The 21,805-nt window shown below is 40.3% G+C and overlaps 1 long non-coding RNA gene across 1 annotated transcript in view; it reads right to left on the bottom strand.

The window, feature by feature from the left end:
- Positions 1 to 19,719, bottom strand: part of LOC132251929 (uncharacterized) — a 41,528-nt gene extending 21,809 nt beyond the window's left edge. The window contains exons 1-2 of the long non-coding RNA XR_009463672.1: positions 19,676 to 19,719; positions 1,619 to 1,684 (exon numbers count right to left, since the gene is read on the bottom strand). This is a non-coding gene — a long non-coding RNA (uncharacterized LOC132251929). The remainder of the gene's footprint in view (positions 1 to 1,618; positions 1,685 to 19,675) is intronic.
- Between the last annotated feature and the right edge of the window lie 2,086 nt (positions 19,720 to 21,805).

Here is a 21,805-nt window from a genome sequence, read left to right as displayed (position 1 = left end):
AGAGGAGAAAATATCTGCACATTGATAATCATGGGCAAAAGTCAGTTACATGATCAAACAAAACAAAAACAAAGAGCAAAGGCACTGGCAAATTGGCAAGGGATAATAATTCTTGGAAATAACAAGAAACTTTAACATAAATGTTTAAATTCATACACACAGTAATTTATTTTCCCCCTCAAAAAAACAAAAGTTATCAGGGTAACTTAATGATGTCTCCCTAAACTGCTTGAAGAACTCAGTTAATAATGACTCTCATGAAAACAGAGAAATTCCATTACAGGCTGCTCTTTCCAAAAGACTAACCATGTGATAACAGAAGGCTAGGCCATTTGTAGCCTTAACCTATTTAACCCAGATATTATCAGGGGCGATACTTTTATAAGGAGAATTTTATTTTTATTAACATTAAAACAAAACATTTTTATTAGGAGTATCTACAATAAAGGTGGTAATAGTGCTGCCATTAATCACGAATCTATACTGTATTGGAGAACACTGTTAGGAAGCAGCACTGAGAAAACACTGCACCAGCTTGCTCTCCTTGGCTAGTGACAGAAATAACATATAAACCAGTATAAGTGATTGGAAACTGGTTCAAAATTGTAACTTGACAGAATTTCAGTGCACATAAACTGCTTTCAAAATGGCTGAAACCAATTTAAGATAAAACTAGATGTGTGTAGTTTTAGATTTAACAGATTTAGGTTAAATTAGTTTATTTAACTTCTGTCTCAGATCCCCACCAGATTTAAGTTAACACACAGTCCTTCAGCATTGCAGGATGCTTTGCACCTCCCCTGAACACCCCCTCCCCCCTCCCCCACAAAGTGGGCAGGCTAGCCTTGGCCCAAGCTGCCTCCCCCAGCTGAACAGGGAAGCATGCCCTAGCACCCCCTGGCCTGGGCCACTGTAGGCATGTGACTGCATTTCTGGAAACAAAAGTGAATGTCTGTTCACTTACAAACAGTCAAAAAGCTTGAGGCTAAATTGATTCAATCTTCATTTGTTAGTCTAAACTGCATAGATTGAATCAATAAGTATTAGCCCTTCTTTGTACATGTTGCATGCCAAAAAAGTGCCATGAATGTACTTCTTGGAGCATACCTACAGCATATCTAGCACTATGCTTAGGCTCTCAGTTTCGGAACTGCTTGTGAGAACAGTGCTGGATGTGTCCAGCAGCAGTCTAATGACAGCTTTGTGATATTTTTTTAAGCATGAGGAGTGGACCTGAGTGGGTGGAGCATGCTTTCATGGCAGCACTCCCTATGCTGTCTGGTATGGCACTGACTCACCCACAGACTCTTGACCTAGTCTCACTGTAGTAGGGTGAGAGAAGGAGGAGGGGGGAATAATCTACTTGTGCCCTTCTTTGCACCTTGTTTGAACTGAGTCATAGCCCCTGGTAACTCTGGGCATTGCCAACCCACCTCCCCAAGCTCCAATACCAGCTCTACTGCCACATGTGGACAGTAGCAGGGAGAAGCTGTGCATCTCTCCCAGCCTGAGACATTCCCAGTAAGGATTCCTGAAACCACTGGCCACTTTCCCAAGACGTGGGAACCCAAACTCCCAGCAACGATAAGTGTACATAACACTAGCAAATGGGACTCACCTGCAAGAGACAGGGATGTTACATGGGTAGCTGAAGCTGCCACTGACTGGCCAAGTCCCTGAGAAACTGCAACAAAAAGGGAGAGGAAGTGAAAGAAGGGAGCAGACAAATGGCCCTGGAGCACTGAGAAGCAGACACCAACAAATGGAGAGAGGCTGGAACTTTGCCTGGATTTTCTACATTATTTTTGTTTTTCATATGGGTATGGACTTAAGGAATTCTGGACAGTGAGCCCAAAACCCTGTTGTTTGTTGGGACATTTTACAGAAGAGACTTAAGTGAACGGTGACCAGAGTTTCTCCTGGAGAGGTGCCCCGCATGGAGTCCATTGTGTAATAGATACCAGAGAATAGTGGCAGGTGTGTAGGGGTAGAGGAGCTCCCGGCAGATTCCTCTCACTTGAGGACTGCAAGCCAGTGGAGGGTCCAGCACTTTAAAGTAATGGCCTCAATGCCAGCAAACCATACCCAGTTGATAAAAATCAGAGCTTTCCAATGCTGATTTTTGGAAGAAGGGGACACTGTGAACCTCAATAGAAATAATTTGGGCAAGGCAGCAGTCCCCACTTGGAGTAATCTACCATTTAACAGCAATTCATGGTGAGTGAAGCTTAAAGAAGGAAAAATTCCTTGACTGATAAAGGTAATGGGTGAGCCAATAGAGCAACAGCTCCCAGGCTGTCACATATACAAGAGAAATCCTATTGATGTTAAAGGAATGAAAAATAATTAAGAGAAAAGGGGTTGCTAATAATTATATATGGACTAAAATTATTACTTTGTTAACAAAAATAGAGGATTAAAGAAGAACTAACAATTAATAATTGGTGGAAGCTCTTTAAACAGTGCCATTAAATTATAGGTAATATTGTTATCTGAACAATAGGCAGGGGAAAAAAAACAGTGCAAAATTGAATCCTTTAAACCCTCCTACAAAAAAGAATAAAGCAAATTATTGTGAGAGGGATTTAAGTGTCCTCACAATCCAAAAATTTAAGTGGATAATGCAGGTATAACACATTGATTTTCCTACATTGCATGACCTGGAAATGATGTAGGAAAGCATAAAAAAAAAAAAAAAAAAAAAAAAAAAAAAAAAAAAGGTTGCAGACCTGTAATTGTTTCAGATCAAATAACTCTGTTTTCCAGGCTTATGTATGGTGAAGCTTCTCTTTATGGCAACATTACAGAAATGCACTTGAGCTTGCAGTACTGATGTACACAAGTAACTCCAGCCATGTGATTCTCAACTGGACCTATAGGGTGTGTTTAAACTGTACAGCATGTTACAGCAAGGTAGCAATCACTTGGGTCTACACATGATCGTCAGCTCCTTCTCCGTACCACCACACTCCCCCATTGTAGCATACTGCAGCGGCGACATCACAGTGAAATCTACCACAGCGCAGTAGGGGCAATTTGTGTCGTGTGCTTAGTTCTTCCAAAAGGCTTCCAAAGCATGGCACCATAGCAATGTCATCACATGGCGACGTGTAGATGCACCCGTACAAGACTACTGCATACCTTAAAATATTTCCAGATTTGTACCCAGTAACATCCCTGCCTTCCTGCTGGAAATACCCATTAAGACTTAAACGCCACAAAAGAAATCTAGCCAAGTAGCAAAGACGTTAAAAAGGAACCATTGTCATATTTTTTAATGCAGTGACAGATTTGAATAATTTTTAATGACAGTTCCCTATTATTCAAGTATCCTTTAATGTTCTGAATGATTTTGCTAAATGTCCATGAATGGTACTAAATAAATCACTTAGAACACCAGAGCACATTTGCTGAATTTGTGTCACAGAATTAACTGCCAACAAAGAGCTCTAGATATTTTTCTTTAGTAAAATAGACAGATGGTTAGATAATCTTAGGTCTTTACAAATTGAAAGGGGGAATATTACTAAAGAATAAAATAAATGTTCCAATAATTTTCAAAGTCTGCTTTAGTTTGAAACCCATAAATACATATTAATTAAAATTTATCCTAGTATTCCTTCTATCAGTGGCAGCACTGATGAATATAGCATGTTATGGAAAAATTCCCAGACAAAAATGATATTAAGCTAAAGTTAAACTACTCATGTCCCAGATATCTGCCAAGTAAGGTTGGGTTTTTGTTTTTTTTTTAGAATGAGTTTTTCCTTCTCCCTAAGGAAATCTTTTATAAAAGAATCCAAGAAAATATCCAAATTAAAGTGGCCACTGAATATTTTTGTTTACCAAAAGTGGATTTCAGGGAATGAAAATGTTCATAGTCCTTTTGGTGTTTTCAATACCATTTTAAAGGAAATGAAAGACGAGTTCATTTCATGCACTTCAAAAATCAAAATATGCTATAAAAATGTATTTTTTTTCTTTCTTTTTCTGAGTTTCCCCATTGAATGAAAAGTTTTGCCCAGCAGATTTTCATAAATTTAAGTAGATCCCAAAACCAATGCCAATTTGCTCTAGGCCTGGTGATCTCACTGCTTGTACACACTATAAGCCAGGCAAGTATAAATTAAACCAATAATAAAACCTCTCTTCACAGCATCCTTGGAGACCTGTGCTTCAGCATCTGAGGACCAGTGCAAAACTTGACGTACGCCAACAGCACACAAAAATGTCAGCAACAAAGGAGCTACCAAAAAGTCAGGCATTTGAGCTGCCCAGAAAAAGTTTTGGGAAGGAAAAACACTGCCAGAATCTGAAGGTGATCAGATCTTCCAAACAGGAGTCCAATTACAACAGCAAGGAGAAGCCAGAACACCTGTTGTGACACTAGCATTTTTATGTACATTTTTTCTATACACAAAACACATTTTATATAAAAAAATACATATATAATTTCGCACTGGTCCTCATATGTTGAGTCACAGGTCTCCAAGGATGCTGTGAAGAGAGGGATTATTGGTTTTATTTATGCTTGCCTGGTTCATAGTGTATACAAGCAGTGAGATCACCAGGCCTATATATCTATATCTACATATAGCTATAGATATATATTTGTGCTTGTGTGTGTGTGTGTGTGTATATAAGTGAGTTTTCTAATGCCTCTCATGAATGTTTAAATAATAATAAATAAATACAGCATTGAGATGATACACACACACACAGTATAGTATGGTATATGAAGTAATACAATATTATTTGCAAAGTGAATACAGTAGACATGGGAACCCCTCTTTTCTCTCTCTCTGAGCATTATGAATTGGTCAGAAAATGCCAACTTGAAAAGCACAACCCTTCTGTTTTTGATCCCAACTATAACTCAGAAGTATACTTTTTTAAACAAAAGTTAAAATATTCAGCAATAATTTCCAAAATCTTAATTAACTTTTGATTTGACATCACCACATGGTCCATACAAGATTCAGAATTTTTTTTTTTTTAAAGGCCAAACCAGTTTCACCATTGGTAGTAAATTATAATGGTGAGTGACCTGTTCATTCCATCCCATCCTTTTCAGGAAAATATACCAAGAAAGGTTTCTGAAGAGCTCTCGTGTTGGCAAACATTTTCACATTTGGGCAGCTAAATCAAAATTGGATTTCAGGAGCTCTCAAACAAGTTTGAAGATAGGAAACATCTGCACAGTAAAGATAAACACAATGCATGTTTGTCCTTCTATCTTGTTCAACATTATCAGAAATCTCCTCACTAAGTAGGCCCTAACACTGCTACTATCAGAGCGTACATTTTTATAATCATTTTTTTATTGGACTCTGACAGTGGTAGGTGTTACACCACCATGACAGCACCTGAGGCCATGTTGTCAAAATCAAATATAGGTTTAAAATTATTCATAGGTTCATCTGACAGCACCATTAAGATGACACAGCTGGCATTATATACAGTTCCATTATATATGTCATTAAGATGACACAGCTAGTTTTACATATGAATATAATTACAGCCATATCATCACTGTCCTGAACCTTTTTTCTCACATTACTTCCTGTTGTAGTAGGAAACTCAAATCAGTTGCATCAGTCAGTACTGATATACTTGCTGGGCTCACAATCAGAACAATATAAATCAACAAAATCCTGCTCATTTAAAGAGCTGGCTAAACCTTTGAGCCCAGTATTTCATGGACTTAATCCAATCCCTAATATTGAACTGGAAGTTATAAATTAATTAAAAAGAATATGTTAATTATTAAGAAGAACAGATGTACAAAGCCAGAAAAATTACTTAACTGTCTAATCTGAGTGTTTATAGGTTTTTAGAATAAGAAAACCTACATGTGAAATCTTGGGCACATAAAACTTGCACTAAATTGCTGCAGCAATTTTTAAGAGGCTGGCCTTGGACATCTGTCCCTTAAATATTATCAGTCAGAAAGTGAGATGAGACTCCCAAATGATTTGATGCAGGCAAAAGGGTCTGTGCAAGGTCATCTTATCACAGGATCAGGGTCCAATTCAGAAGAAAACAAAAAAAACCCAAAAAAACCTTCTGTAACTGCACCTGAAAAACAATTTTGTATAACTTATACCTTCTCAATCCAAAGCTGTTCATGCTATATCTATTCAGAATTATTACAGCTAACTTGCAGTCACCTGCAAATACACTATTACCAGAACTCTAATTATGTTCCCACCAATCAGTTACCATTGTATAAACCCACAGAAAAAAAAAAGGTGTCATTAAGAATACAAGGTTATGGTAGGAACTCCTCTCATCTCTCTCACACCCAGGCTAAATTTGTAGAAGTAGTACAATGTTATTTGCAAAGTGAATATAGTACACATGGGGACCTCTATTGATACATCTTCAGTTGCCTTCACTAGGACCAGTGTGTTAGGCCAATGTCAAACACTTGAAATTCCAGCCACTATGTATAAAGTGAATGTCTTTACTGTATATAAAGTAACTCTGAAATTTACTGCAGAGGGATACATTGAGCTACTAATATTTTAGACTGCTTGCACATATCTACTTAGCATGTTTGAGGTTTCGGCTAGTTTGAATACTGATAGGTTTTTTTAAAAGCCAAAGGAATTCTGGGCATACTATTAAAGAGAGTACCTTCCATTTGTCATGCATGCAAGACCACCCTAAGTCAGTGTTCTCTTCCAAATCAGCTAGCAGCAAGACCAAGTCATAAACTCAGCTCTTAGAATCAAAAGAGACAAATTAACAAAGCCTCTTAACTGTCAAGAGGATGAAGAGGTCCAGGAGGCAGTGTAAAAAACAAGTATGAGTGACAGCTAACTAAGAAATACAGGAATGAAGCAAAGTAAAGTGGTATGTTTTACTGAACTTATCCCACTTGTGACACATCAAAAAGTTGACACCAAACTGCATAATGACTGACCTGTTGTCTTTGTTGTTATGCCTATCTCTTCACTGATCAACGTGTATATTTAACGCAGAATTCAATATAGTGTTTAAAATGTTATAGGCTTATTAAAATGAATATTAGGGGGTTATGTCTACCATTCTGTTTGTTTAGTTCCCTGTCCCACAATCCAGTTCTCACTCTTGAACTAATGTTCCAATAGGTAGAGGTAGCCAAGAGACACGTCATTGTTAAATAGTGTGTTTCTAGTTGTGGATATATGAATTGTGAGTGTAATTGTGCAGTTTGGAACATGAGAGAAGGTAGTTTGTGAAGTAGTCTGGATGGACTTTATAGTATTCTTGAGGGGAGGGTGGTGGAGATGTAGGCAAGGCTGACTGCCAAGACAGAGGAAATTACATAGTCAGTTAATGGACCTTACTTTTGCTAGGTTTCCATTTCAGTGGGTGGAAAAAAAAACAAAAAAAAAACCAACCTAACAAAAAACAACTACTTCCAAAAAGTATGCTGTGGGTGAAGAAGTCTGAAACCAGAACAGAGCCACTGGGCAACTGGGGAAGCCTGGATCTGGCAGAAGCCTAAATGAAACCTCAAGCTAGAAATGGTGAGGTCCAGAGTTCCTGGATTAGAATCTAGGAAATCTGATGTTGAAGAAAGTCCCAGAGCTGGGCTTTTTTGGCAATCTGAATATTCTGAGAATGAACTGCTATAAACTGCTATGGGGAGAAAGAAACAATGTGTTCCCTTCTGTTGCTGAAAGAAGATTGGAGAGGGAGAGAGAGAAGTGGAAATGAGCAATAGATGCAACGTTTGCTGGGGTGTAAAATGAACATGAGAAAGCTTCTTTGAGAGACAAGATGAGAAACAGAAGGCTAAAGTAGATATATCTCACTAGTCATTAGGACAGCTATAAACAAATGTTTACAAAAAGGAGAGTGCCAAGGGGAGAGAGTCTGACCTATAGACACACTGCACAGATTTCCCAGCTGCTTAAGGTAAGGCATTGGTCAAAGTAGTGATAGAGGTCAACTCTCAGTGTACCTAAGCCACCACATGAAAGAAATGCTGACAGTCTTATCTGGCAGTAGTCTCCAAAGGGGAAGAAACCAAGTATTAACAGTTTCTGCACAGATGCTGAATTTCTATAATTATGCACACAATCTCTTTCATATTCTACATCTACTGCTGGCTAAGGTACTTAATATTCAACTGGCAATAGTTATAGTAATGTGTTTATCACAGAATGTTACAATTCAGCGGGATTTGCATATCAAGCAAAAGAGGTGGAGTACTTTAATCACTTGCTCAGTCAAGCAAGAGATTTAATATTAATTATAGTATTCCAAGTACCATTTAGCTTCTCAGCTTTCCTAGTGCTGATTACTTGCAGAATTTCTGTGCAAAGCTCTGTTTTATATTTACTTAGTGTACAAAATTCAGGAAACATATCTTGTGTGAATAAGTCACAGGCAAGATGAAGTGGTGCGTAAAACAGGACTGCATTTTACTTACAGCCAAAATATGCCAGTTAATATTTAGCTCCAATAAAGACTTACTTTGATTTAAGCTGTTGTACAAAATAGGCAACATATGCAATTAACAAGTGATTAATTGAAATGTAGCAAACAAAATGCTATTTGCACATCCTAAGTAAAAAATAAATAAATAAATAAATAAAATAAAAATCAGCTAAATGGGCTGAAGATTCAAACAATAAAAACATACTATTTATGTAAGCACTTAACATAGCATTACCCAGATTTCTAAAATCAAAAGTCATATGGAATATTTTGTCCAGCTTGTCAATCAGATAAATACCATTGGTTTGTCTGAAAAAGGTTATTCTATCAGGAATCAGAAAAGATTAAATGAACAAAAGTCATTATTTTCACCTTCCCTTCTTGGCCTCTATAGCAGTACATAAAGTTATGTCCAATAAAATGTCAAGGACAATGGCATTCTTCCAAACTGGACCTTTATTTTCTGAATTCCAGTACTTCTAGCTTTGATTTTGCCTCTGGTCACAGAGAATGACTAGTGAGAACACATGAATTCAGTTTCACCCACTCTTAAGCTCTGAATGATGTTCTGCTGTAGCCCTTCTGTCGGGTACCAGCAGCAGTAAGAGGTGCCAAGTTCAAATGTAGGACACCAGCTTTTCAAATTTAGCTTGAGCCCCACCCAGAAGCCCAGGAAAATAAATTTTAAGTGAGTAGTGTAATGTAAAGAAACTTCCCTACTTCAAAAGCAAAGGTGAAACTAACACAGGATTTATTACAAGGGAAAGGGGGGAAAACATATACTTTCAGAAAAAAAAAATTCTCTTAAACCTTAACTATAACTCAAAACAGATCATAGTCATAGTCACCAGTAAACCAACCTGGAGACCAACAACACAGCCCAGTCAACTCAGAAGGGAGATTCACCCAGGGCTTCTATTTGGAGATTACCAGCTACATTAGCTAAAATGACCACGGCTGGGAAGGGAGACCCACCCGAAAGGCCCTGTTGCTGCTCCTTGCTTACACTGCTCTGGGGGCCTTACATTTACACCAGGTGAAATACCAAGTGTTGGGTAGAAATGCCCACACCAAAGTTGCTGCTACTGTGATGCTAGGAAATGTGGCTAGAATGCAATGCTAGGGAGCACTGTTCTAGTCACTAGAGCATTGCTCTGGCCTCCACTTCCCAGGGTTGGTACTGCTCTTCACATTGCCAAAGTCTCAACTGCTCCTCCTCTTGTTTGGACTCGGCTTGATGTCAGTGTTAGGTTCAGGGATTTTTTGAGCTCTACTAATTATAGGGTGTAGGTCTGCAAACTACCTTAGCAAAATACTTAGCATAAACAACATCATTTTGTGCCTTGACATAACTAACTAAACACCATTAACAGGAAAGCAAGTAGGTTACAGTTTAGGGTGGCCTTTTTAAGACCCATATCAGCAAAAAGTTAAAAAAAAGATGTGGTTTACTAGTCTAAGACAGTAAGATACAAATAGCAGCATGTCAAGAAGGTGACCACTGTGAAAGATGATTGGTGAATATTTATGACATAACCGTACCTGGGACATACAGAAGGGAGCTGTAAAAGAAAAAGGTAGGGGTGGGGATATAAAACTTGAGAAAGAAAAAACCTTAACATGGGGGAGTGACACACAGGAAAAGAAAGAACTATTGAACCCCAGTGCAGTGACGGATGCCTGGCCAGCTGAACTCACTGTATCCTTCAGAAGGCCCACATAAAAATATCTACACTGATTGGTAGGGCTTGCTTAAAGGTTAAGTACTGCATTTGAAGCCTTGCTCAAATATTAATATTGCTTATGTGTTCAATAAATTAGGATATGAGACCTCAACAATCTCACCAATTGTTTCATTTCCATTCATCCCACCCCTTAACTAAATTGAATACAATGAGGGAGTTTCAGACTTTAATCTAAACTTACTAAACATTCACACGATCAGAAGTCCTTTTATCTCAAGGCATTGACCAATACCACCCAGGGAGTGACTCCTGTCTACAATCTCGCCATTCCTCACCTCCTGCTTTGCCTAACACTGATGGCCACTCCATGCCAGACCTCTGCACAGCTCCAAGTGAGGGCTGCCCTTTCAGTGTCCTGTGTATAACTTTTCATTAACAACATTTATGTGCCTACACACTTCTCAAATTTGGAAGGGAGCACCAGTGGACACAATCTGATCAATCTGCCCTTTACAATTGCACAGAATAACTTCAAATAGTATAATCCAAGCCAACAAATAATGAAAACAAGGCCAAACAGCCTCTCAACCTGCATGCTAATGAGAGTACACAAGTGAAAAATACACAGTTACCATTACTATAGTCAAACATACAGAACAATTTAGGTTATACTACCACACCATCACCCAAAACTATGGAAAATTAAATGGCAAAATTTCTAGTTAGGACCATCAAGCATTTGTACCCTTATGACATAGATGTAAGTATCTAGGTGCTGATTAAAACCTCACCACTTGGAATGTAGTTGTGGTTTAGCCTATTATGTGACAAGGACTGACCATGAACTTCTGATCTGATGTTCAAACATGAGGTTTTAGGACACAAAACACTGTGGTTCTCCAAACCATCAATAAAGAACAGAGTAACATGGTTGCAGTGCCTATCACAGGGGGGACCTGGAGGGCTATTTGGCCTGGGCCTCATTCATGGAGGGTCTCAAATTTAGACTTTTGACATTATCTCCAAATGAAGTTGTACATACAGACACAGAGATACACTGATTGAAAGAAGAAAAAAGCTAGAAAAGCACTTGTTAAATAAAAAAGGAACATTTATTACAAATTATTGCATTGTATTTTGAGCCTCAAAAAAATGGAAGTGGCCTGGGCCTCTTGACCTCTGAGAGGGCCTGCATGGTTGTTTGCCAAACATAGCAACAAATATTGAGTTTACAGAAGGTTAAAAAAAAAAAAAAAAAAAAGAAGAAAGCATTCAGGAAAAAGACAACCACAGAAATACCTTCCATATAACAAGAAAAAAAAAAAAGAAAAAGAAAACTTAGAGGAAATGAATAAAAGGGGCTATGACAGAGACATACAAATTTTTAAAAAATCAAAGAGAAATTTAACTGGAAAAAAATCGAAATTCAGTTAATGTAATAGGAAAAAAAAACCAACTGTATTTTTATCTTGAAAAGAAAAAATGGAACAAAAACATCAGATATCCAAATGTCTGCCATTGGTGTTGGCTGAATTAAGGAATTAATCAATATCATGTACATTTAGAACTTTAAATGAATAAATGCTAAAATAGATTAAAATACAGGATCCAAAACAGTGTAACCTAAAGAGTTATTTTATGAGAGTAGCACTTTTAATTAAAAAAGGTGTAATACATACCAGGCGCATCTACACATACTCCCCATGATGCAATTGTTACTGCGCTGTCATTTAGTACTTGCTTTAGGAAGTACTAAATGACTGTGCAGTAAGAGCCATTACTGAGCCATCCTGGCAGCACATGGTGACAGGGTATAACAAGGTAGCTCGTTACTGTGGTGACAGTGTCGGCATCACAGTTAGTGCCTCCTGACACTGCGTTGCCATAGCAATGAGCTACGACACTATGGCGATATGGCATCTCATATAAACATGCTCAGTAAACAGTTAATTAAAACAAAATGGAACAGCTGATATAACAAATGAAAGACTAAAGAAGTTGCCTTTCAGACAGCTGAAATACCAGCAAGACAAGAGAGCAGCATAGAAGGAAAGCCACGGTATAATAAATGGGGACTGTAGCCTAAACCTAAAAGCCAGTGATGAATAAGGAACGCAAACCATTTTGTGAGACTTCACAAGTTGCAGTGCTGGAAAATAGAACAAATTCTATTTGTGAGATGAGTTACAAAACAGAACTATGAATTACTGGGTATAATCATTAAATTTGGCTCAGAACTCAAGCCAATTGCGTTGTAAGAAATGCAAAACTTGTTTAAAATCAGAGTAACAGGTAAGTTTTCTATTTTATTGAACAAAAATAAATATATAAAGTTTGGAAACTACATGGGGAAATGAAATATGAAGTACAAATCAGGAGTGTTACCCAGCATCAGTTTTTGCCCTATGTACTCCACATAAGTTTGGTTAAAAGCATCAATCCTTGGCTGTTTCTCTGAGAGAGAGCAGATTAGTTCTACAAAATGTATGGGTGGATTGTCAGCTATAGCATAGGAGAGATTTTCTTTTGTATCAGAATGGAATACATACTCAATGCTATGAAATACATACTTAATGCTATGGTCTCTCTGCCATCTTGTTTTGCAGTTAATACAAACAGAGTAAAATTACAGCAATCCACTCATTCAAAGTGCATAAGAGAAGATGCATAAGAAAAAACAAAATAATTTTATTTTACTGTTTGATTGATCCATATCATTTGCACAAAAATGACAAACTCTTTTGCTAGAAATAGCATTTTTTCCACATAGTTCTAACATGGATAGTAAAAATCCCACTTATTAAGCTAACATAATATTAAAGATAAAGTGTGTGAATTATTCAGACTGCTCAAGACAAAGCCACAAAAGCCCACTCAGTTGAATTGCTTTGTCAATATAAGGACCTAAAGCTACTGCCAGGCAAACATCTAGTCAGTGATGTTTTAAATGGTCTTGAAAGGGACTTGTTTACATTAAACCTAGGTCTAAGAACAACAGTTTTGTCAGCCTGACAGTTATAATTGCAAGGTCAGTACTTCATTCTAAGGCAGCTTCTAATTGTTTAATGTAAATGAGCACTAAACATGTCCATCATAAGCAGGCTGCATTGTCTGCTTAATTCTCTAATGCATTACACCAAATTCCACTGTACTGGTCTTTCATGATTGGATCACAATTGTGCTCGTCCTCATTCATAACATCACACCAGCATTTTTTAATCCCTACAGTGTCCAACTCTTGGGTGAAACAATTCTTTTCAATTTCACAGACCAAAGCTACAAAGCAGATAGCTCCGCCCACATGGAGTTTAATCACATAAATTATTGATATCATTTACATTTGCAGATGATGTGTGTGGCAGGGGAAGGATAAAGTGCAGATGTATCTTATGCTGATCAGAAGCATTTAATCCAATAGTTTTACTAATGACAGGTGGAAAGAGAAGGATGTTTCATAGATTTCATAGACGTTAGGGCTGGAAGGGACCTCATGAGATCCTCGGGTCCAGCCCCCTGCCCAAGGGGCAGGAAGTCAACTGGAGTCAGATGACCCCAGCAAGATAAGCATCCAAAACGTTTCTTAAAGTTATCCAGGGTAGGTGTTTACATTACTACTGGGTGAACAGTCGTTCTCCCAGATCCTGATGCACACCCCTTATATTCAGAAACCAGTCCTGACATCTATAGCTTATACAAGCATTGTACTGGCACCACCTGTATTCGTCTCCCCTGGGGTTGGTTGGTTCTCTATAGATAACTTCAGTGATTACCATTGTTTCATGTATTTTAATAAAAAATTCCCATTCAAGATAGTCCTTGAAAACAGTCCCTCAGCCCACCCCAATGCTGTGAACTAGATCAGAGACAGTATTAGGAATGAAGTTATTGATAATCAGATTTTTAGAACCCACATCTTCCTAAATCTACACATGCCGATATCTTTTTTCCCCCTCAACAACTATGGTACAAACTTATTCTATAAACTTGGTAGGTATTCCAAATCCAGCAGTAGATTGTGGGCAGAAGGAAACTGGCAGAGATGATTAATGTAACATTATGAAAAAAAATAATGCTTAATGGTTAGTCTTCTCTAAAGGAATAATTGCCCCGAAAGGGACAGGTATTAGTAATAGAGAAATGAGCTATCACTTTTTTGGCTAGCTTAATTCATTAGGAAAACAAACTTCTGGCATCTTAGATATATTAATAGAAAGATATTGCAAGAATATGTGCAGGTTGTTAATAAATCAGAAAGAAGCCCAAGGAGATGTAATAGTAGTGATCTATCAAGAGAGATTGTGTGTGCATGCATGTAATGTGTGTTTGTCTAAATCAGTAGACTAAACTGTCACGTGCTTATTTTTATGTAGGGAAGATTTTCCAAGCCAGGAATGTTTATTCACTTAAAAATTGAGAAGATGATCATATTAATTACTGATGATAATATGTCATTTGTGGAACTACAGGGTAACATGTTACAGTACTACTAGTGAGAATGTGAAGATCACCTGAAATACACATTTTTCCAAGGCCTGCTGATCATAATTTATAATTCAGTTATGGTTCACACTGTCAGAGCAGCACTGGGGAAAGACGTTACTGAAAATATTAAGTCTGTGGATGCCAGGAACATATATAATGTTTCTAAGTATCTATGTACCCTGAAAACACCCAACATACCTATGGTTTCATCTTCTACCCTGTGCAATCCATGTAGTCATAATTTGTAGTGGGACATTATCATCACAGCAATATGAGGAACTTGCCCAAAACATAAGACAGCAGTGACAGTACGTGCATAGGTAGTGAAGGAATACTAAGTAGCCCCCAAGATGAGGCTGTAGTGGACCAGAGAAAAATAATGGTTTCTGGGCTCTCTCCTCACAGCACATCCTTTTTAGAGTACCCTAAAGCATCTTAGTTTCTTTACATAAAAATCGAATCAGTGTATAGTTATGGAAAACTAGACTCAAAGTATCAGAAATAAATCATTTCCAATTAAATAGATACACACAGAAAAATGCCTGCCATGCAGTATGTGTGAATTCGTATTGGGTTGGGATCGGAATTGTAGATTCTTTAAGACCAGCATTTAAAGCCCATCACAATGAGTTTTACTCTTAACATGCATTAATTCTGAAATGAACTGAGTATATAAAATTACTACTTGGTGTAAAACACAAACAAATGGTCACTAAGCATTACTGAAAAGCTGCTTGTATAGTTACTTCACGGAGCTTTCCCTTTAAAATTTCTCTCTCTCTCTCATTGGAATAAGAATTCACAGGTTAGCATGTTTTTGTTTTTTTAAATATTTTGCAAATAATGAGTTCCTACATGGAGATGACTTTACATGGGAGTCCAGAAGTGACTTGTCCCACACTTATCTAATTAAAGAGAGAAACAATAGAACTTCAGATGCACAAACACCTTTTATAGCTGCTGTACCTCAAGGATATTTTAACATAGCTCTCTCTCCTAAAAGAACCTCCTCTTCTTAAATTATGTGCCTGTGTCACTCAGTCAGGATACTTGCATACAATGATGTTTGGCTGCACACAATAGCTGGGAAAGATGAAGACAAACTACATTCTTTCAAAGAACCTAAGAACAACTGTGGCTCCAAAATATCTCCACACTGTAGATATTTACACAGGGCCTTTTTATACCAAGAAACAATGCTGAAAAAAGGATTGCTCAGATACTGAAAACTGAATGCTCAAATGCTGAATACTGTTTCCCAGCTCTGTATCAACTTGTTCTTACCAATGTGGAGGCATCATTTGTTTTTGAAATGCTCTGGTTAATAAAAAAGTCTCCTGGCCATCTTCCAAGAATGGAAGTGAATGTTAAAACATGGCTGCACCTATAAAAAGTATACATTGTATTGTGGTATACTTTGATAGCCAATACAGGCACATACTACCAACCTGCCCTCACTTATCACACTGTGATTACTGTTATGTCATAAGAAGATCTCTCTAGCTCCATCCACGTTAACCTGTTCTAACAAGTCTATAACAAGCTAATGAGTCTCAGACCCCTCTCTACATGTTACAGGTGTTGTGTATTACAGGTAAATCAACTACACATGCGAAGGACATATTGCATGATAAACAGCTCCAACCAGCTAAAAAGTCACACCTAAAAAATGTGTAATAATTTTATAGCTGGCTGCTATTGAGCTTTTATTTGCATGTGTAAGAGGGTTACCCCTGCAGCTAGGAGCCCTGAGAGCTCCCAGGGCTCCCAGCCACAGGAGTATACCATGCCCAGCATGAAACCTCTGAGTCCTGGGGATCACAGTTGCTGCAATTCGCAAGGCTTGTGGGTGCGTGAAATGTGCAGCCAGGACTAAGTCTCATCAGGTGCACAACTCCTAGTCCCAGCTACGTGTAGTCCCCATGGATAGAAGCTCCCGCAGCAAAAGGGGGCTTTCAGACATGGGGGGCTGCTTTTTGCTGATGCAGGGTGAGCCCAGGATCGGGCTCCTCCTATGCTGGCAATAAGGTGCAATTGGATCTAATACATGATCCCACACTCGTGCCTTCTGCCATGCATGTGTGGCATAGCAGGAGGCATGATATGTGGATCATGCATTAGAACCAATCATGCTTTTACCTGCACATGTAGAGGGGGCCACAATGTGGTCTGTATTCTTACATTTATATTTCATAACTACACACTTTGGCTATGTACAGTCATTACACATACCGTGCATTAAGCAGGCAGAAACTGCTCTAAAGCCATAATAGAACAGATGTTCATGGCTCTTAGAGTGCTTTAAGAATGGTGAATCAAGCTCTAAGGGCATTTATACATGTGGCCCAGGAGTGGAGGGGGGGAGGAGAAGAACCGCTACTAGAACCACTCTAATTAAAGTACCTGGGCTGTTTTGTATATCACATGTACACGAGATACTGGAGGCTGATGGAGCGCAGCAATTACCACATTCAACGCGATTAATCAAGTCTGCTCTGACACACTGTAATTACAGCGTGTCAGAGCAGCCTGGCTGCTTGTGCACAAGCACCCCAAGTTAACCCTTGATGGATGTGTACTAACCTAAAGTGCTTTCTGTTAGAGTGCTTTATCAAATGTCTATGCCAGATCACATCAAGTGTGATCATCACTGCCATCCCAGGTAGCATTGCACAGGGCTGTCTTGGCCTCCAGCAGAACACTCAGCTCAGCCTCAGCACTGGGCCAGCCCTACATGCTCAGCTGTCTGACACCAGTCAGTGACAGCCTCTGATCCCAACCCAGTGCACAGCATGGGAAGTGGGGCCAGTGTGGGGAAAGGGGGGTTTCTGTTGGATATGGGAAGGGGAACTGTGGGGTGAGGAGTCTGGGGTCTCTCCTTCCCCCCTCCCCCCCACAGCAACTCCAGCCAGGCAGTGGCTCAGGGGGGCTGCAGGGAAGAGCTCCAGGGTTTCTACCCCCTGCAGCAGCCCTGCCCAGGCAGCAGCTTGGAGGGATGGCAAAGCTGAGGGGAAGCGTTCGCTGGGCAATCCCTACCTGCTCATCTCTCTCTGCCACTGCCCCTGGGAGGCCATGCCACAGCAGAGCCCAAGCAAGAGACTGTAGAGAGAAGTGGGGGTATAAGACCAGTGACCAGAGATGCATGTTATTTACTCCTAGATTCTTCCCTCTCACCCCAGGGTGGGTAGACCAGAACACAAAAGCAATGGCTGAGAATTATTTTTATGTCCCAAGATCAGATAAGAATCCCACCTCCCTGCCCCAACCCCTTCTCAAGACCTCTTCCTTCACACCTCTGTGTTCAACAGCACCTCCTTTACCCTCCTATTCCCCCTTCCTCACCCACCCTGCTGCTGGATCCAGCTGTCATGGGGGTGTTTCTGCTCCACTCCAGCTGGTTGGTACAGGGAGCCAGGCTCAGCTGGGGGCAGTGGCACCAACAACAGCTGGGTTCTCCCCTCTCTGAGCCTATTTCTTAGCTAGTAGAGAATGGGGGGGGGGAAGGGGGGCGGGAAAGGACCAGGCAGGGAGGAGGAACCTGCTCATTGCTGCTGTCATCACTTGAGTCCAGCTCCCTGTACCACCTAGCTGTATTGGGGAAGCAGCAGCTTTAGAGCATCCCCTGCCCCCAGGTCAGCTGCTAACAGTGGGGATATGCCACTGAACACAGGGAGGGAAGTGGGGGGGGGGTGGGATTTTTCTCAATTCAGGAACTTAGAAAAATAAAGTCCTTGGCTGCTGCTCTTTTTGGATGGTCTGAAAGGAGTGGTGCAACTGTGCCACTGTCCTGTCTCTGGAACACCCCTTGGGGAGGTGATGGATGAAGTCCCAGGGCACTTATTACTGTTATTAGTTGTTTAATGCAATCCCAGACCCAATCTCTGGTGTTGTTTATTCCTAAAACCATAAACTACTTGAATTTCTCCTTGTTAAGGCTAGGTATAGTACTTTAACTGAAATCACTGACTTAGACACACTCAGAATACAGTCTTGCAACAAAACAGATCACAGCAGGCGGAGCCATGCAGATGTCTTTTGTGGAAAAGGATGCCAGAGGTTGTAGAAAGGCTGGTATCTGTAGTAAAGAAAGGTGGGTTTGGCAGACTTGTGTGTCTCAACATACATGGCCTGGATTGCCCAAATTGGTGAGGGCAGGAGTAGATATACCTCTCCTGCCTGAGGGTCAAGTTGAAGGGCCAGAGGTAGGTAGCGGTAGAGAGACTGTGACAGGGGGGCCTCCTCGGGAGGATCTCCACGGCCCGCCCACCTGTCTCTGGGCAACCGCCCGCCTATCTCGCCCGCCACGCCTTTGATGATAATTGGTTCCATTAAGACCTCAATTAAACGGGAGGCTACCCATTGTAATGCCCCGATGCCAGGGGGCACTCTGCAGCTCCGACCTCCTCTAATACTGCAGCCCAAGCCTCGCAGATGGCATCATAGTGTTCAGCTCTTCCGGCCCCCACGCTGGGCCCCAGAATCTTCTAAACAGGACCCCTCTATGATCCCTCCTGATCAGGCGGCCTCTCCGCCTTCATCTGGGCTACTAGCCCCCCCGAAGCCATTTTCCCCTCTCGGGTGTGGTCCCCCAGGACCTTCGGCTAACTGGCCCTGGCCCACCTCCAGGCCAGTCGGGACCCCAGGCCCCTGGGTGTCCCTCGCAGTGGGCCCCTGGCCCTTTTGACCCTCTCTGGTCCTGGCCCCAGCATGGGCCAGTCGAGGGTACTATCTCATCGGGTCGGGTCTCTAGCCCCTCACTCTCTCTTTGGGCTCATTGCACTGCTACCTCCTTTCTCCTGGGGTTCACCACAGCATCACGCCCGGTAATCATTCCCTCTCTCGGGGTCTGCCCTCTGGGCCCTTTCACAAACATAGGGTTACCCACCCGGTGGTGGGAGCTAGGGGTTAAGGCGCCCCAACCCACCTTTCACCGGGGTGATAACTGGCCTGGCATTTCCTGGGGGCTCCCGCACCACTGAGAGCCCCACCAGACCACCCACTCCCAGCAGGCTGCAGTATCAGGTTATGCCCAGGACCAGGAGCCTCCTTGTCATCCCCTTGCAGCTCCCCCTTACCTCTGGGTCATTCACAGCAGCCCTTTGGCCAGGCAATGTTACTGCCTAGCCTCCAGCAGCCAAACTGCCCTGCTTATATAGGCAGCCCTGGTGTCTAAAATGGCTGCCCTAATCAGGCACCTGGAGGCTGCCAGCTCCAGGCCCTTAAAGTGGCAGGCACACAGTGCACTGCCACAGAGACCTTAGTTCTGAATGATCAATATTGCTTGGGTTCAAAGGTGCCCTTGATGGTGTTCCTGACCTGTACTGCAGATGTTAGCTTCTTTCTTGGCACTCTTAGAGGGACTAAAACAGATCTGAAATAGAGAATGAAATTCCCTCTTTTTCTCAACCCTTCAGTGCAGGCTTAAGTAATGTTGGTGGGGAATGTAGGAATACTCCATTATACTAAAATTGCAGCTGTTCAGCAGATAAGTGAAAGCCTTCATCTTCTCAATCTGTTGCCTGCTGCAAGCATTTAATTCACTAAGATATTAAAAATAAAATAATGAGTAGCTGACAAGTTATTAAAGTATAATTGCCCAGGGTTACTTATTATTTTCTCTGGCAAAACTGAGGAGAAAGCATAATTGTAGCTAAAGGGAAAAAGGCAGCCAAATTGAATAAGGCTGGTGATTTGAAAAGTTAGTACATTATATAGCTGTTAAATGTGAATTATTTTAATGCTCTTTTTTTTCTAATATTCCTGATGAATTTCAATGGAGAATGTCCCTGTATCTGTATCTATGAAAAAAATCTAGGACATTTAACACACAATAGAGTAATACAGATGTCACTTTAGAGGACTTCAGTGACCTTTAAGTAATAAAAACATTGCCTATTACTTTAATAAGCTCTGGTATTATTATAATTCTGTCCTGGTGAACCACAAATTGAAAGTTATTATAATAACATATTAAAACCAGGTCAGCTGTGCTAGGATAAGGATTTTAAAAACAACTAGAAAAAACTGTAGATTACACAAATCATGTTCAGTAGTTGATAGGCCTGAACTACAAATGAGAAGTATAAATGTAATGACTGTATTAAAGTCAAAGAGTAAAAAAGATTTGATTATTTTTTTCAAAACTCCATGAAATAAATTCCTCATCACTTAGGACTGCCAGATTAAGACACATCACATCACAAGTAAGATATTAAACTGGTAGTCTCCAGCCAGTCATCCTTGTACAACACTCTTCTGCACTGTGTTAAGAAGCATCTGCAAATGCATATGCTAAGGAAATCACAATCTTCAGCATATTAATGTGCTTTGCATGCTGCACAGGGAAGGCAAAAGTTCAACTCTCAGTCAGATCAAACACATTCTCGTTATTTACAGTTCCTGGAGATGCTGCTTGCTACAGGAAATGGCACACTTGCAAGTAGCCCTCCCAGTGATTAGAAAATTGAAAGCAACTTTTAATCTTGAATCCCACCATACCACCGCTTCTGTTAATAGTTTGCTGAGCTTAGCCTGCTGTGCAACATCACCACTGTTACTCTTCCAAATCCTGCTGCAGCTATCATACTGCAAAGGAATGTCAGGTGGTAGTGAAGGAAAAACAAGGATGTAACAAGGGCCCATCTGACACATGTGGTGCTTCTAAAAAGTAAATGACATCATGCTTACAGTTGCATTCTAGCATTTCTTTGAATGGGATTGTTGAGTGCAAGAAATCAGAATTTAGCCTGATTTTAATGAAGTGTATTTTGTTCTGTTTTTTAATAAATTGTATTTTGTTCAATTAATTTAACTCATTGAACATGTATAATGCTATACAATTCCCCTGAATCAAAAATTGCTGCGATCAAAAATGCTAATCAAATAAGTAGCCACTGTGGTGTGTGATGATCTAGGTACATTTTCAAATGCTAGCTGCTATGGAAATATTGGAACCATATTTATTTAAATCCATGTCAAGGTTTCATAGCCCTCTATTCAACATAGGGAAAAAAACTTTGTCTTAGATTGAGTATGGTTCTTGCACATGACTCCAGCTCTAGCAAGACTGCATGGTGCAAGTTGGGGTGGGTGTTGGAAAATGGAGAAGAACACACAATGGGGAGAGGGGATGTTGGAGCACAGAGCAAGTAACATGCTGAGGGGTGGGGCACAAGGGAGATCATGCAGTGGCAGGCAAGCTCTTG

This window comes from Alligator mississippiensis, chromosome 7 (genome assembly GCF_030867095.1).
Source record: "Alligator mississippiensis isolate rAllMis1 chromosome 7, rAllMis1, whole genome shotgun sequence".
Lineage (NCBI taxonomy): Eukaryota > Metazoa > Chordata > Crocodylia > Alligatoridae > Alligator > Alligator mississippiensis.
Note: the sequence above shows the minus strand (reverse complement) of the source record. Positions and strands in the feature narration are given on the sequence as shown.